General features: G+C 43.1%; 1 protein-coding gene across 1 annotated transcript in view; it reads left to right on the top strand.

Moving 5' to 3' along the window:
- The first annotated feature begins 625 nt into the window (after window positions 1-625).
- DUSP12 (dual specificity phosphatase 12) overlaps window positions 626-15,241 on the top strand; it is a 155,312-nt gene continuing 140,696 nt past the window's right edge. The window contains exon 1 of the mRNA XM_078662962.1: window positions 626-768. The gene's annotated coding sequence lies outside the window, so the exon portion shown is untranslated. The remainder of the gene's footprint in view (window positions 769-15,241) is intronic.

The following is a 15,241-nucleotide window of genomic DNA, read 5'->3' as shown; positions in this document are numbered from 1 at the left end:
CCGACCTCTCCCTCGACCACTACAGAAACAACACACGAGTACCACGGGCTTCTGCCTGCAGTCGGAACAAAGACACGGCAATGCACTCACTGGAGCATGAGAACTTGAAAGTTTCTTCCACGTTATGAAAGATGGGAAAACTGACTGTTCCTCTGGACCTGTCAGAAAAGTTCCCTGCACTTCCCGTGCTTTGGCTTCACTGTGCATGAGGGAAGCTGGCATTTTGCTTGTATTTGTCTTATGTGCACCACAGCTTCAAAGACTACTGTGAGAAACGTTCAAGAAACTATTTATTAGCAAAAAAAACACATCGAACAACTGAGCCGATGTCATTAGAAACGATTAATCGTATTTCCTGTTATTTACTAAACCATTTATTTATCTTAGCTACATTATGCATTCATTGTGTAGAGATAAACACGCCAACACCCCTTCCTTGTGCGTCACGGTCCTCACGGAAAAGAACTACAGGGGATTTCCGCCAGGCAGCTCCTGAATCAGAAGCGGAGCCAGTCAGAATCAAAAAGAGAGAAGCCAGTCGGAATCAAGAAGAGAGGAGCCAGTCGGAATCAAGAAGAGAGGAGCCAATCAGAATGAAGAACAGATGAGCCCGTCAGAATCAAGAGGAAATTGGCCAATCGCCGACAAGACCCTATGTGTACTCTCAGCATGCTGCCGTGAGTCAATGGTGTTGTCATGCTTTTCCCCTCTGTTCCTGCTGTAACTGCAGCCCTGTTTGGCTGGATGTGAAGCCACACTAGGCCACTGGTGAGTATATGGGTGTGCTGGATGCTGGATTTGAAGCAAACGTCCAACTGTATTTCTTTAGCACGTGGAGCGTTGATATTAATAGCGTATTAGAACAGCGCACTGAGAAGATAGTTTTGTACATCTGGTAGTCTAAACTCACATATTTGAAAGTTCTTTCGTACTTAATCGGTATCAAAGATTATGTATTTTAAGTATCTTATAGGGTTATTAACCTGCTGCGCAGATCTTTGTATGGCCAGCATTTGTGAGGAGATTATAAGCGGTAAGATAACTGGTAGTTAATGCAGATCTTGGAGATTTCTGTGTTTTGTCCGATTGACTCCTAAAGTAGCATAGAGGATTAATGTGCCTGCTGCAAAGCAGATCGTGTAACGTACAGATCTCATCTTTGTATTTTATGTAACTAGGTAAGTGGGAGAATGCTTTTGAGACTGAGATCATTTGGTGACTTACAGATCATAAGTTGCAATCCCTCGAATATGGCACAGCAATATATTTAAATATAGGTGTTCAAGTAATCGTGTACCTGAGTAACTGTGCAGTTGTGCACAGCTGTGTGTATGTCAACAATTTAAAATAACACTTTTACATTTTTCTAACACAAATCAATAACAAATCATCATTAATGTGTTTTTCATTTTTTTCAGGTTACACATATATTTATATACCTCTTAATTTTTTTTTTGAAATTTTCCATTAACACACTTCTTCAAAGTGTACAGTCAAACAACCATAAAACAAAAGACTTATGCAGATGAATGTTGTTTTAACATTACTTCATCATTATCCGTGTGTTGCCCTATGCATTTCGGGATACAAGGGTCCCTTCCTCAGGGGCCTCTAAAGACATAAATAATGAAACCATCATTATTTAAGGACAATACCTATAACTTACATTGCTACCAATATCTTGCTGCACCACCGTTGTTCCTTAGTGTCACATTACTGCAGTCTCAATCAAATAGATTCACAAAACACAAAGTAATGAGTGCATTACATGCTCTCAATTTCCAGTCCTAATGTGCAAGCTTTCCTGAAGAAACCCATGGCCAAAATTCCCGTGCCTCATAGCCATCACAAGCTTCTATCAGCTATTTTGATTTTAATTGTAAACCACCAGTAGTTTAAACATGCTTACGTGATACCTGATATAAAATTGCTCACTTTCAAGACCGAGTCTCAAGGTTGCTGTTATCAAACCAACTTCTTGAACGGTCAAAAATCTTTAAAGTATGTGAGCTAAATCAATACACAATCGCTCTTCTCAGAGTCAGCTGAGCTGCAGTCAGGGGTTCCGGGCCGGCGCATTCTGTGGCTGTAAACGCGACAGTACCAGACGGGCGCCGCTGCAGACTCATGAGTCAGCCGTCCTGGCCACCACCATGGCCCCGAGGGGTCTTCGGTGATCGGACTTGCACTTTGTCACAAAATCACGGGACTCATTTTACAGTGGGCTGGCTCACAGTGCAGAATTCAACTGCCGTCCGCTGACTACCCATTGGCAGGCACTGACTGTGATGTCAGTGAAAGTATGCAGAATGCTGCGCCGCGGGGCAGTGATTATTTCAACAATCCACCAATGTTGCATGATTTATAGCGAGCTCAGCCCAGGCCAGCCTCTAGACTGCCGAGCTGCACACACTGCACGTGGCTGCTGTGCCACTCCATAGGTAATTAAACAGGCTACAACCAGCGCTCGGCCGCAGTACTTGACAACTGACGAGGCACAGGCGCTTATATGCGTGACTTCGCATTGCCATACAATGATGCGGACTACCACACTGAAATGTGTTAGTCTAACGCTTGATGTGTGGTACTTGACAGGGCTGAAGAAGTGCTCCTTTGAGAATGATTAAAGTCTTGATAGTACAGGCAACCCAAAACACTGTTATGTTTCCTATCCTGACTTTGTGTTTCGCCCAACCGTTCACTCTCATCATATAATGTCTAAACTTATGGATGATATGTGATTGCTACACCACATAACCCTCATTGTCTCATGTACATTTCCTGTACATTGATTTACTTTCTCTGTGAGATGTAAAGCGCTCTGACCCCATACAGTGGGATAAGTAGCTCTATAAAAGAACTAAATACAAAATTAATTAGTACGTGCCATTTAAATCATTATTAATATCATTACTCATACACATAGATAAATATTATTTATTTATTTTATTTATTGAATTTGTATTGCGCACAGCTACCCGCAATGGGTTTCCCGGCGCCAGGGACAGACTAGAGAAGAAGACAAGCAATTGCTGAGGGAGAAGAAAAGAGGGACAGAACCAAAAACTCAAAACAGAAAAGTCTTCAATTTTTTGCGGAAAACCAGAAGATTAGTTTCTGTTTTTAGCGCCAGCGGGAGAGCATTCCACATCTTCGGTCCTAAGTGTGCGAATGAACGGCCTCCCATTTTTGCCAGTCGAATTCTTGGAATCGCGAAATTGCCATTGTTAGATGACCTAAGAGAGCGACTAGGCTGATATGGCTGGACAAGATTGTGCAGGTAGATGGGGGCAGAACCCTGACGAATCTTAAACAGGAGACACAAAGTTTTAAAAACCACACGATCAGAGATTTTTAACCAGTGAAGGTCACGCAGAGCTTGCATTGCGGACATTCTCCGTGGAACATTGCACAGAAGGCGGGCGGCTGAGTTCTGTACAACCTGGAGTTTATTTATTGTTGCTTTATCAGCTCCTAGATAAAGCACATTGCCATAGTTGATACGGGACATCACAAGGGCCTGAACGACAGTTCTTCGAGTGGACTCAGGCAACATCCATATGATCTTCTGCAACCAGCGTAAGGTATTAAAACAGACTGCAGCAACCTTAGTTGCCTGCTGTCTCATCGAGAGTTTCTCATCGATTAGGAAACCGAGGTTACAAGCAACCGGCACGGGGATAGGTAACGGACCCATGTCACTGGGCCAGTGTCTAGAGCCCCACAGATCTTTATGTTTGCCTAGTATGATAACCTCAGTCTTTTCTCCGTTGAGCTTCAGCAGATTGACTTGCATCCAAGCTGCAACGCGAGAAAGGCCAGTTTTTAGGGCAGAAGTGTCCTGAGCCCTGCTGCTAGACAAAGAAAACACAATCTGCGTGTCGTCTGCATATGAGTATATGGACAGACCGGCGTCCTCTACGATAGAAGCAAGTGGTCTGATGTAAATATTGAACAACAAAGGGCTCAATATAGACCCTTGAGGGACGCCGTGAGCAGATGAATGAATCGCAGATTCAGCTTTGTTTGAAAAAACCTGAAATGTGCGCTCATTAAGAAATGAGGCCACCCAGGCAAGCGCTGGTCCAGCAACACCGAGGGAGCGGAGGGACTCCAGTAGGATGGAATGAGACACGGTATCGAAAGCAGCGCTTAAATCAAGAAGGATAAGCGCAAAGGTCTCACCGCTATCAATACCGTGTCGGAGTCGCTCGATCACCCCAAGGAGTGCGGATTCGGTGGAATAATTAGCGATGCCCATGTCTTACTTGGGAGTATTAGGGGGTTGAACAATGTCAAAAACCTGCCTCTGAGTCATAGTTTCTGAAAAGTACGTATGAAGTGATCAGCTATGTACTTTTGTTTCTTTCTGTTACATTATCAGCAAGATGTTAGGCCTCAGATGGCCTCCTGACAGGATATTTAAACAAAAGATGGTTGTTGAAATTTGGCCTTTGTTTGTGCCCGATTGGAAGTGAAAATAATAAAACCACCTTGCTGCCAGAAGGTTGCTGCACCAAACGGAATGCAGACACCATGCGGGCGCTGCTTAGTTGTGTCCTGCTATTAGAAAAGGACACCAGGACAAATTCAGCATATTTCCCTGAGTTGGCCAGATCCCCGATCCGGCCCAGAAATGGCTACTGGAATCGGGATCCAGTAGGATCCCCCCTACTTTCCACCACTGATAACAGCTGTTTCTGTTTTGTATTGAATTTACTTTTTAGACCAAAACATTAACATTTTCAGAGTTTCTGTTGTTTTCCTATGAAAATATGCCACATGCATCTTTGTTTCTAGTTCTGTTTTTTATTAGCCTAAATTGCATTTTAAAATTAAATAGGCATTTCAAGTCAACCTACTTCTAATGTTCAAGAAAAAAAGATAAAGCAGATGAATGTTTTCTTAACCACTACAGTGCTAGGGGTTTTCCCGCTGTGCTCTGGATGTTCATAAATCCCATTATTCATGACAAAGCCAGCTCGTCATGAGCGCAGCGCAGGTAACGCCCATGACGAGCTGGCTTTGTCATTATAACGCCTTCGGACAAACATTCATGCTTGTGTTTTGCACTGCAGTTCCTTGCATTTTGGGATCTATGGTTTAAGTTTTACCCAATTATGATTAAGGGCATATAGCTCCCAGCATGCAAAAATAAAATGCTTTCCAAAAGAAAGAGGATTTGCTCAAGGTACGACAAATGATAGATATATCAGGATGCTGGGTAACCTCAGTGCTACCCCATCTTTTCAAACCTGTAGTCCTGAGCTTCTGAGACAATTTTAAGTACATGCAGTTGTTTGAACCTTATCTGTTTAGCATACTTGACTTTGGTTTTTGGCTGCTAAATGAATGCCGACCAAAAGTACCAGAATGCATATTCATGTGTCTGTTGGGACAGAAAAGTCTTCTGCATGGTAAAAGACAGTAAAAGAGTTGATTATATACTCAATCTCTGGTATCTTGTGTCTCCAGTTCAACCCCCTTTGTTTTGAAAGATACCCACGTTTTAGAAATGTTAATTCAGAAAATCTGAACAAGAGAAACAGAGCAATTCCACAAATTAGCAAAATAATCACAATGTTGGTGTAATCCTTAGCATGCCCCTACCCAACCTTACTAAAACCCTTTTCAATCTCACCAACTCAAGAACCTACAGATTCCCAAAAACCATGTGCTCCCAAAGCTACCAACCTAGGGACCTACAGATTACCAAAAGCCATATTCTTCCAAAGCTTTGACTTCACAAGAAAGATAAGTTGTTAGCAACATATAAGCTTATTGTTGTCTGGGATGAAGGAGCACCACTCTCTCACCTTCATAACCCTGCAAATACTGCCTTCTTTCGTGAGAAGGAAACTAGCGCTAAGCGGTTCTTATAATCATCACATGCAATAATAATTCATTTATTATTTATATGTGTTAATGCGCCTGCAATGTTAGAAGCCTGCCAGTTAACAAGCATAGATAATCTTCTAATTTTTACGTCATTCATAGCAACACGAATAGATGGAATTATATCCCTTAACCTCTTCCATGCTCATGACAAGGTCAGCTCGTCATGCAGTACACTGGAGCTGTGCTTATGACGAGCTGACCTTGTCATGAACAATGGGACTTCAAGATGTTCTGCACCCAGCGGGAATTGCCTTAGCATTGAAGGTGTTTAATACATCTAGCACAAACTTACAAAAAACGCTCTTAACTCTCTTCAATCTTACAGCATCACTCATCTCATTCACATGGTAAACCAATGGGAATACCAAAGAAAGAAAACATGAGCCTACCCAATAACGAGGCCGGTTAAAATAAGAAGCCTTGCCACTCAAATTTTATATTCCTCTAAGTATTGGTTCTTTACCAACTAAAAACTCTTTATTAACAACACAAATTCTCTCACGCTGACTATTTCCCACAATCTCTATTGACTTCCCTCCTGTTGGTCCATTATGCACCATTGCAAGTGGAGGAGTGTGGCTCCCTGATGCAGAGGTCTGGCCCGGGACCAGGGTTCAGTTCCCGACGCGGCAGGGTCCTGAGCCCAAAAATGTCCACGGACTCGATAATTCTCTCCTCTGTGCATATTCTAATCATGGGGTCCCACGCTGCAACTCTGGGCAATAGTTGCTTAATCTCCACTACGGCGGCCCACCCGCTGCGGGATGCCTGGCTTTCACCCTGGGGATACCCAGTAGGGGTTATCTCACAGGGAAAAGCCAGGACGGGTTCCCAAGGCAAGCGCCTTGATGCCTTTGGGTGATACGTGCGCTACATAAGTCGCAATACAATACAATACAAGTCAGCCTTTCTCTCATGCTTCATTCTCCACCTTGTATGCAGATTTGATGTTCTTAAATCCTCTTCAGCCTTAATATATTTCCTGATGTTTCCTTTCATCCTTCCTGTCTTTCAAAATGTTCACTTTTCTCTTAATATATTGTTTAACCCATTAAGGCTTCTCTTTATTCACACATATTTCCCTTTAGTAATTTACATTTTCAAGTTAGTTTGTGCAACCATGTTCAAATATTTACTATAAGTTCCAGAATACCCAGGTTCTCCGGAAACAGGAAGGGTTTACAGTGAAACATTGAAGTCCGACAGATATAGTAACAGAAACTACTGAAACTCTTCATTAACGACACAAATTCTCTCACGCTCACTATTTCCCACAATCTCTATTGACTTCCCTCCTGTTGGTCCATTATGCACCATGCGCAAGTCATCCTTTCTCTCATGCTTCATTCTCCACCTTGTATGCAGATTTGATGTTTTTAAATCCTCTTCAGCCTTAATATATTTCCTGATGTTTCCTTTCATCCTTCCTGTCTTTCAAAATGTTCACTGTTCTCTTATTATATTGTTTAACACATTAATGCTTCTCTTTATTCACACACATTCCCCTTTAGTAATTTACATTTTCAAGTTAGTTTGTGCAACCATGTTCAAATATTTACTATAAGTTCCAGAATACCCAGGTTCTCCGGAAACAGGAAGGTCTTACAGTGAAACATTGAAATCCGCAGATATAGTAACAGAAACTACTGCTTATTAAATATACTAAGAACAACTTTGCAGGATAAGCTACAGTTCATTAGCAGTTGGTGATAATTAGCTCCCTCACCTGCAGAAGAAGGCAGAAAAGTGCACACAAGACAGTTACCCCCATAATATCTATACTCTTCCAATAAATTTGCATATACATTATTTTTAGTCTCCTGGGGGCTAAGGATGTGCTCAATGAGTCTTCGGCACCTCTTTTCAGGTGCTAAGGATGGATCCAGAAAAACCTGGCATGAGAGGCAGTACCAGAGGGATTTCCTTTTGCTATTTACAGCTTGGGCTGCTGGGGACTAGCTACTCCAGCAGTCTGCAGCTGTTTTTTCTCTCTGTTATGACGTCAATGCGATGTAATTAAAGTGAAAGTAAAATGAGCCCGTTGGCTAATTTACTTTCACTTACATTGGTGCTCAGGGTCATATCTCAGCCCCCCTAGCACTCGTCTAGATGAAGGGAGGTAGCATTGGAAAGGGGAGAATAAAAAATTTGCTAGCATTCGCGCCAACATTTTTCAATTCTATTAAGGACACGGAGGCAAGGATTATGCTATCTCTTTCTTTACTGTATAAAACACAGCAGCCAATAAAAACATTAAATTAGTTATAACAACTACATTGCCCATGGTGCTTTGCACTGGTAACGCCTCCTTGGCCCTCCATAAGAGCCCTTAGTCCAATCCCATCATCCTCTTTCTTTGCTTGAACTGCAACAGTTCATAGATCAACCATAACTCTAGAACATCCTCCAACATGGAAGTTAATACGGAACCAAGATCCATTTTGTAGTCTTCAACTGGAAGAACTTCTTATTCAGACTTCTTGTCTGCGCCTAGGAAAAAATGAACAACCTGCAATATCTGTGTATCAAATTCCTCATCATGTCATTAAACACGGGTGGGTAATATGAACAATAACCTTGTACATAGCCGGGTGGGATAATTTTCGCCTCCGTGCCCTTAATAGAATTGAAAATTCTTGGCGCGAATGCTAGCAAATTTTTGATTTTATTACAGGACCGGAGTCTTCGGATTATGCTAGTTTAACGCTTTATTAAATACAACAGATGTTATGTCTCCCACCGGCTTATAATAAAATTGTTTAAAAGTCGATTCTGCAGACCATTCAGCACAATGCAAAATATCCTGAATATTAGAGCCTAACATGTAAGACTTAGATGCCATGGCACCTTGTACTGTCAAGTCAAATAACTTTATTCGGTTATTAGTAATAACAACCATGAAAGCATATTTCATTAGACATATATTAACTCATACAGTCAAAAGAATTTTAAAAGCAACATAGAACTAGAAAGTCACAAGCAGAATGTACTATAAAAATATAAAAGGTACTATAAAAATGTAAAAAGTTATTATTAGCTAAGAATATATCTGTCAATGGCACTATTACCCCCCCCATGCTTTTCCTAAATTTAAGTGCTAATTTTAAAAAGCTGCATACAAATAAAGTGCAATCACAACTTAACAGCTGAAGGTAGTAAAGTGCGGGTCTGATTTGTGTAAAATTAAATTTTTTGAAGCAAGGTTTTAAGTATAGCCTCCGTGGTACAGTATAGTAGGGGCAGATAAAGAAAAAGTGTGCCTGGTCTTGCGGAGACTTTTCGTCGCAGCCGCAAGCCGGCAGCACTTGACCACGGTGGGTCCCCTTAGGCACGGCCAGTAATAGGTGAAATAAGTCCAGGCGAAACCTCGTCAGCAGGAAACGATCGTAACCTGACATAGGCCATGACAAGTACGGTTCCATGAGCAAAGATGTTTTTAATAGCACATGTTTCCGTACACTTCCTTTCTTTAATTCGCCATCCACCCGGGCTAAATACCTGGATGTAATAAAAACCTTCTTCACATTAATAACATCCAATTTCGTAATGGATTCTGGGGTTGAAAAGAGTTCGGGGCGCCCTTATTCAGTGAAACAGTTACTTAAGTACTTTATCCAGGGAACTTTAAGCCTATTTTCCCATGTTAATGCTTCCCTCAAAATTTGCTGGGTAAGTGGTAAATCACTGTTTAGCCAGCAAAGTAAGGGGTTAACAGCTATCTTGTCACATAGGGAAGGCATACCCAACTCTTCATGTACAGAAAAGTTTGCTGTTCCCCTTGGAACCCTCAGTATCTGTTTTAGAAAGTTGTTTTCTACTACCTCCAGGGCTCCTAGTGAGGCATATCCCCTTACCTCACTGCCGTAGCATGCAGTAGCAACACTCTTGGCTTGGTAAAGTTGGAGCAGCGCAGCCACCGGGCTATTGCCCATTTTTCTTGCAAAGTCAAGTATTGCTGCGTTTGCCCGGGTTACCTCCCCCTTTTTCTTCTGTACCGCGGCTCCCCAGTTCAGTTGGTAGTCGAACAGGACTCCGAGATAAGAGAATGTTTTTGTTACTGGGATTATTTCCCTGTTAACATTTAGGTAATTTGGCTTTTTATTACCTTGGCCAACCTTCATTACGAAAGATTTGGAGTTATTAATGCTCAGGTCTCGAGACTTCATAAAGGCAAGGAAGGAATTTAACAGTGTTTGAAGACCAATTGCAGTCCTGGATAACAGGACTGCGTCATCCGCATAAAGCAGAACCGGCAGTCCCTTCCGTCCGACATAAGGGTAATCTGCTCCTGTGTTTAAAAGGTGCTCTTCCAGGTCATTTATATATAGGTTGAAGAGGAACGGGGCTAAAATGCACCCTTGCCGGACACCCCGATCCACACCAAAGTCTCTTGTCACTTTTAGATCTTGTGTGTACCGGACATTTGCTCTCGTGTCAGAATGCATATCTGCTAGCAAGTTAATTAGGTTCTGCTCTACACCCATTTTAGCCATGGCGTCCCAGAGCCTTCCACGGCTTACACAGTTGAAAGTCGACGATAGGTCCATGAACGCCATGTGAATTGTATCTTGGCGGCCATGGTGTATTTCCCTATGATCAAGTACAGGTTAAAACACTGGGTGACCGTAGAGTGACCGGGCCTAAAACCATATTGAATTGGGGATATTACTTTATTTTCATCTGCCCATGCAACTAGCCTGTTTAAGATTACTCCCCCCACTACTTTGACCACAGAGTTAATTAAAGATATTGGTCTATAGCAGAGGGGGCTATTTCGGTCTCCTTTCTTAAACACGGGTACGATGGTGGAGACCCCCCACGACTTTGGGCAGCCAGAAACCACTGCCGCATTGAGTACAGCAGTGAGGACAGGCGCCCATAGCGATATGCAAGATTTAAAGAGGTCCGGAGGGAGGCCATCTGGCCCTGGGGCCTTGTTGCTTGTTAGCCCTTGGATTCCTTTTTCAACCTCATTAATTGAAAAGAGCATAAAGTTCTCCTTAGGAGCAACAAAACTATGTTCAGCTTGAGACTCATTACTTTTAAAAATCGAACTAAAATGGTTAACCCACTCCTCCTCTGGGATATTTGTACCAAGAACAGAATTACTTGGGTGGTCAAACAGGGGTTTATTTATAATTTCCCAGAACTTGGCACTATTTCCCAAGGTTTTGGGATCTAAGAGGGTCTCCCAGACACTTTTCTTTACCTCTTTCTTTCGTGTAGCAAGGGACTTTTTATACCTGGCGCGCATGGCCTTAATGTGAACCGAGTCTCTGGGTTTTATTTTCAGGACCATCTTGAGATCTCGGCTGGCCTTAGAGCAGGAGTTGTCAAACCATTTCGGGTTACTGCCAGCATTGCCTTTAACTGGCACCATTAACAACGACCCTACTGTTAATGCAACACCCTCAAATGCAGCCAAGATTTGTTGTGATGATGATACTAGTGACACACAAAGAGAAAGTTCGGAACTGCACAAGTTATTAATAGAGGTGTGCAAATTTTCACAGTTCACCATTGTCCATTTTAGGCGACGCTTTCCATTTATACACTTTAAAGTCCCACGAGCTTCACGTGGCTTTCGCTGTTCAAAAACTCCCCGACCCAGTTTGATGCATATAGGGTTGTGGTCACTATGAATGTTCATTTGGATGGAGAAGTCCAAGACAATATTGGCAAGATCAGCGGATAATAAAATGTGATCTAGGTATGACCCATTTGTGTGACCTTTATACGTGGGGACAGGGTGAAGGGTTTGTTCCGCCACCATAGTCATGGCTGTAATTAGGTTATTTTCATTCATCAGGGTATTTAGTTGTGTTCCACGCCGCGAATGATCGAAGTGAAAGCCTTTCAGGCTATTACATCCCAGTTGGTCAATAACAGTCACTCCTGGGTTCCCACAAGGATGGGTATTAAAATCGCCTGTGATCAGTATTTGACGCGGCAGATTTCCCGCATTGTCTCTCAGAAAGTCACACAAGGGCAATATATTACACTCTCCATTCTGATTTACTGCATTATAAAAGTTGATCAGAGTAAGGGTGTTTTTGCCCCTCTTTAGCTCTAGAACTTGGATATTTCTGTTTCCAGAATGACGCTTGACTTTGTGACAGGTGAGTGTCAAATTAACGTAGGTTGCCAGGCCCCCCTTTGCTCTTCCACTATTCGATGGTTCTGCTGGAGTAAAAAAGCTTTGATACCCCTCAATATAAACATTTTTTTCCACCAGCCATGTTTCTTGGAGGCATATCACTGCAGGTTGCTTGACAAAAGACAGCCAGGTGGTGTCGCAGGCTTTATCAGCCAGCCCTGCAATATTCCAAGACACTAAACTTGCACTACAGGGTATTAATGAGCACAATATTTTGGTGTCTATATCTGTGTTTGCCTTTTCAGCTAGGTTAACGTACGATGGCTCTATACGTATGACTACCTGCTCTTCCGTGATGTTATACGTTTGGTCTACATGAGTGGGAACAGGACTATGGGCGTTTAATAAGTTAATAGGTCGATTTAGCCGGGCTAGTGATGGTACGACCTCGGGTGGGGATCCCTTTTCTTGAACTGTGAGGTTGTTTAGTTCAGGTTTTTCAACGGAAATAGATTTGTGCAACGCATTTGTGTTAACCTAGGCCTATATCATGTTGTATATAGTCGGTGTAATCAGACAAAATTGATGTTCCAGGTAGTCAATCAACCCCTTCCAGGCCTCCTTGTCCGTAAAGGGCATCAAACCTATTTGAGATAGGGACACTGTACTGGTTGTTGAAATGAGTTGAGTAAGGATACTCGTATTGATATAGGTGATGTGGGCCTTCCCGCCTCTCTAAACTAATATCCTAGTCGTTAACAGGAGCACCTATACCCCATCTGTTTGTCGTTACATTCCACTCTGGCCTTGTACTGAATGTGCCCAAAATTTTTGAATGTCAATACCAGCCTCTTTCATAATATAATAATTGCTGCAGACACCGATTTAAAAGGTTTCTGTACTGCATTGAGCAGTTGAGTAGATCCCTCTGGTCTCAACAACTTAGTACATCCCTCGTATTCCTTTAAACAATGCACAACACATAATTTCTCATTGCAGGGAAAAGCATTATATGTCACATGTCTAGATAGAGTTTTCGTACGACCTGTGATAGTAAAAGAAACTCCCTCCGGAGTAAATACTCTACCTGTAAGTTCCAATGCTCGTACATCCGATGAATTCCTGCATGCCGAAATACAAAGAAGCATTGCCAACTTGGCAAATAACTGTTTCCGGCATAGAAGATTATTCACTGGCCAATTATTAAATAAGGAAATAACAAGTGGGACGTCCCATTAGCCAGAGTATTTGGGTTTAGGCGGATTTGCCACCCGTATACCCTTAAGTAGCTTGCATATCAGTGGATGCATACCAATAGGTTTTCCGTCCACCTGATTATGTCCTGCTGAGACGGCCGACCTAAAATTATTTACCGACCTGTAAGCCAAACCTTCGGCCGCTTTGTCCAAAAGAAAATTTACAACATGGGGTAGGCCTGCCCCAACGAGATCCAAGTGTTGTTCCAGGCACCAACCCATCCAGCTCCTCCAGGCCGAAGAGTACCCCTTTCTAGTTGACGGAGCCCAAGCTTGCTTGATGAAAGCTGAAGCTGTCTCCGAAAATCCTGGCATTTCCCACTGTTGCCGGAAAGTGGCCATGCCATCAGGGACAGTCTCTCGTCTAGGATCAGCGGATGCTGTTTTCCGTGAGGTCCCAGGAGTAGGGAATTCGACCACAATAACATCCTGGGAAGGACGCAGCTCATCTCCAGTAACACCGGGAACCATGGCTGTGACCTCCACAGGGGTGTCAACTGTATCACCTCTGCCCGTTGCTTGAAAATGTGTGACGTCACTCTGAGTATTAACAGGAATGGAGGGAACGCATAGTTCAATGCTTCCAACCAGTTTATTTATTTACTTATTTTATTTTAGTGTTTTATAGAGCGCGAACTTGACCCGTGAGGGTATCGGAGCGCTTTAGTTCTGAAGGAAGGCATCGGTTGCTTTCGGCGCTGGGTCCGGCCTCCAACTGAAGAAGTTGGAAAGCTGGTGATTCAACCGGGACGCAAACAAGTCTGTCTGACATTGACCCCAACGGGTCTGTAACCATTGGAACACTGTTGGGTCTAGTAGCCAATTGCTGTAATCCCTGAGATGTCTCGAATTCCAGTCCGCCACCAGGTTGGACTGCCCCTGGATGTACTCTGCAATCACCGTGATCTGTCGTTTCAGGCAATAATGCCAAAAATCCTTGGCAATGTCCACTAGAAGAGATGACCTCGTTCCCCCTAACTTGTTTATGTACCTGACCGCTGAGATGTTGTCCATCCGTAGAAGGATGCAACATGAAGTCTGTTTGGGGGACAGAGTCCGAATCGCAAAAGAACCCGCTAGGAGCTTTAGACAATTTATGTGTAACGACAGCTCTTGGGGCAACCATCGACCGCCTGTGGAGATATCTCTGCAGCGCGCCCACCAACCCCAACGGCTGGCGTCTGATTTGATGACTACCCGGGTTGTGATCCGAAAATGGCTCTTCCGTTCCAGGCTTCCAGGTGGCCCAGCCACCACTGCATTTCGTCTCGCACCTCCTGGGTTAACGGAACCACGTCCGTGTAAGAGAGACCCTTCTGTAAATGTTGGATCTTGAGCCTCTGAAGTGCTCTGTAATGCAGCGGTCCTGGGAAGATCGCCTGGATGGATGACACTAGCAATCCCACTATCCTGGCAATAAGTCTGAGAGACACCTGCTGCTTGCTGAGAAGTGGCGTAATCTCTTTCCTGAGATCCTTCAACTTCGATTTGGGAAGACTCAATTGTGCTGACTGGGAATCTATCACAAACCCCAGAAATTCCGTCCTCTGTGCCGGAATTAGTGCAGACTTGGCGTGATTGATCACAAAGCCCAGACTCTGCAATAGGGACATTGTCATTTGAAGATGATGAGCCATTAACTCCGTGGTCTGCGCCATTGTTGGACCTGCGATGGGCAAGCCCAGCACAAAGGGGGTAGCTTGGCTCAAGTGACAAGGCAAGTGAAGGCTGTAGTGTTAAGCCAGCTCTGACCCAATAATAACTCCTTGTACATCCACACCAAAAAGAAGGACACCGCACCACTGCTGTAGAAAAATACGATTCCTTTATATAAAAGTTCTTTGTTGTGAATAGGGTTGACTGGGAAAGCACATATACATTTCTTTTGGTCATACAGTTCTGGTAATAAATAGTATTAATAAATAGAATAACTTCAGGAATGAGTATCACAATAAATATCAGAATAAATATTGGTTCATTTAAATAAACA

Source organism: Lissotriton helveticus, chromosome 1_1, assembly GCF_964261635.1.
Source record: "Lissotriton helveticus chromosome 1_1, aLisHel1.1, whole genome shotgun sequence".
Taxonomy (NCBI): Eukaryota; Metazoa; Chordata; class Amphibia; order Caudata; family Salamandridae; genus Lissotriton; species Lissotriton helveticus.
This window is presented reverse-complemented; position numbering and strand designations above follow the sequence as displayed.